Raw genomic sequence first — 3,087 nt, 5'->3', positions numbered from 1 at the left:
AGAAAAAGAATGGAGGCACAGACCAAGAAGATACAAGAAATGTTTAACAAAGACCTAGAAAATACATAGAACAAAACAAAACAAAAAACAAAAGCAAAAGATGAACAATATAATAACTGAAAAGAAAAATACACTAGAAAGAATCAATAGCAGAACAAATGAGGCAAAAGAACAGACAGGTGAGCTGGAAGACAGAATGGTGAAAATCTCTGCCTCAGAACAAAATAAAGAAAAAAGAATGAAAAGAAATGAAGACAGTCTAAGAGACCTCTGGGACAACATTAAATGCACCAACACTCATATTATAGGGGTCCCAAAAGGAGAAGAGAGAGAGAAAGGGCCTGAGAAAATATTTGAAGAGATAATAGCTGAAGATTTCCCTAACATGAGAAAGGAAACAGTCACCCAAGTCCAGGAAGCACAGAGAGTTCCATACAGGATGAACCCAAGGAGGAACATGCCAAGAAAAACAGTAATCAAATTGGCAAAAATTAAAGACAAAGAGAAAATATTAAAAGCAACAGGTGACAAACAAAAATAACATACATGGAAATTCCCATAAAGTTATCAGATGATTTTTCAACAGAAACTCTGCAGGCCAGAAGGGAGTGGCATGATATACTTAAAGTGATGAAAGGGAAAAACTGAAAACCAAGAATACTCTACCCAGCAAGGCTCTTGTTAGAATTGATGGAGAATTCAAAAACTTTATAGACAAGCAAAAGAATTTAGCACCACCAAACCAGCTTTACAACAAGCTACATTTACAACAAATGCTAAAGAAACTTCTCTAGGTGAAAAAGAAAGGGCCACAACTAGAAACAAGAAAATTACAAATGGAAAAGCTCACCAGTAAAGGCAAACATACAGGAAATGTAGAAAATCATCTACACACAAATATGATATCAAAACCAGCAATCCTGAGGAGAGTACAAATGCAGGATACTGGAAACGCATTTGAAATTAAGAGACTGGCAACTTAAAACAATCTTGTTTATATGTAGATGGCTATATCAAAACTTCATGGTAACCACAAACAAAATATCTACAATAGATACACACAAAAAGGAAAAGGAATCCAAACACAACACTAAAGATAGTCATCAAATCACAAGAGAAGAGAACAAAAGAGAAAGGGAAGAAAAAAGACCTACCAAAACAAATCCAAAACATTCTTTTAAATGGCAATAAGGACATACATAGAGGTAATTACCTTAAATGTAAATGGATTAAATGCTCCAACCAAAAGACATATACTGGCTGAATGGATACAAACACAAGACACATATATATGCTGTCTATAAGAGACCCACTTCAGATCTAGGGACACATACAGACTGACAGTGAGGGGACGGAAAAGGGTATTCCATGCAAATGGAAATCAAAAGAAAGCTGGAGTAGTAATATTCATATCAGACAAAATAGACTTTAAAATAAACACTGCTACAAGAGACAAGAAGGATATTACATAATGATCAACGGATAAATCCAAGAAGAAAATATAACAATTATAAATATTTATGCACCCAACATAGGAGCACCTCAATATATAAGACCAATGCTAACAGCCATAAGGAGAAACTGAGAGTAACACAATAATAGGGGAAACTTTAAAACCCCAATTTTATCAATGGTTAGATCATCCAGGATGAAAATCAATAAAAATATTATGCCTTAAATAACACATTAGATCAGATGGACTTCATTGATATCTATAGAGCATTCCATCCTAAAGCAGAAGAATACACAATCTTTTCAAGCGTACATGGAACATTCTCCAGGATAGATTACATGTGGTGCCATAAAGTAAGCCTCAGTAAATCTGAAGAAAATTGAAATCATATCAAGCATCTTTTCCAAACAACACTATGAGATTATAAATCGACCACAAGAAAAAAAAACTGTAAAAAACACAAACTTATGGAGGCTAAACAACAGACGCCTAACAACCAATGGATCACTGAAGAAATCAAAGAGGAAATAAAAAAATACCTAGAGACAAATGAAAATGGAAACATGATGATCCAAACCCTGTGGGATGCAGCAAAAGCAGTTCCAAGACGGAAGTTTATAGCAATACAATCCTACCTCAAGAAATAGGAAAAATCTCAAAGAAACAACCTAACCTTACAACTAAAGCAACTAGAGAAAGAAGAACAAACAAAAGCCAAAGTTAGTAGAAGGAAAAAAATCATAAAGGTCAGAGCAGAAATAAATGAAATAGAGAAAAAGAACAGACCAGTCACAAGTACTGAAATTGAAACTGTGATTTAAACACTCCCAACAAACAAAAGTCCAGGACCAGATGGCTTCACAGGCGAATTCTATCAAACATTTAAAGAAGAGTTAACACCTATCCTTCTGAAACTATTCTAAAAAATTGCAGATGAAGGAATACTCCCAAACTCACTCTATGGGGCCACCATCACCCTGTTACCAAAACCTGACAAAGATACCACAAAAAAAGAAAATTACAGGCCAATATCACTGATGAACATAGATGCAAAAATCCTCAACTAGCAAATGCTAGCAAACCGAATCCAACAATACATTAAAAGGATCACATACGGTGACCAAATAGGATTTATCCCAATGATGCAAGGATTTTTCAATATCCGCAAATCAATCAGTGTGATATACTACATTAACAAATTAAAGAATAAAAACCATGTCATCACCTCAGTAGATGCAGAAAAAGCTTTTGACAAAATTTAACACCCATTTATGATGCAAAGTCTCCAGAAAGTAGGCATAGAGGTAACATACCTTGACATAATAAAGGCCATATATGACAAACCTACAGCTAACATCATACTCAATGGTAAAAAGCTGGAAACCTTTCTTCCAAGATCAGGAACAAGAAAAGGTTGTCCACTCTCACCACTTTCATTCAACATAGTTTTGGAAGTCCCAGCCATGGCAATCAGAGAAGAAAAGGAAATAGAAGGAATCCAAACTGGAAAAGAAGTAAAACTGTCACCGTTTGCAGATGACATGACACTATACATAGAAAATCCTAAAGATGCTACCAGAAAACTACTAGAACTCATCAATGAATCTGGTAAAGTTGCAGGATACAAAATTAAT

This window comes from Physeter macrocephalus, chromosome 9 (assembly GCF_002837175.3).
Source record: "Physeter macrocephalus isolate SW-GA chromosome 9, ASM283717v5, whole genome shotgun sequence".
In the NCBI taxonomy this organism is placed as follows: Eukaryota; Metazoa; Chordata; class Mammalia; order Artiodactyla; family Physeteridae; genus Physeter; species Physeter macrocephalus.
This window is presented reverse-complemented; position numbering follows the sequence as displayed.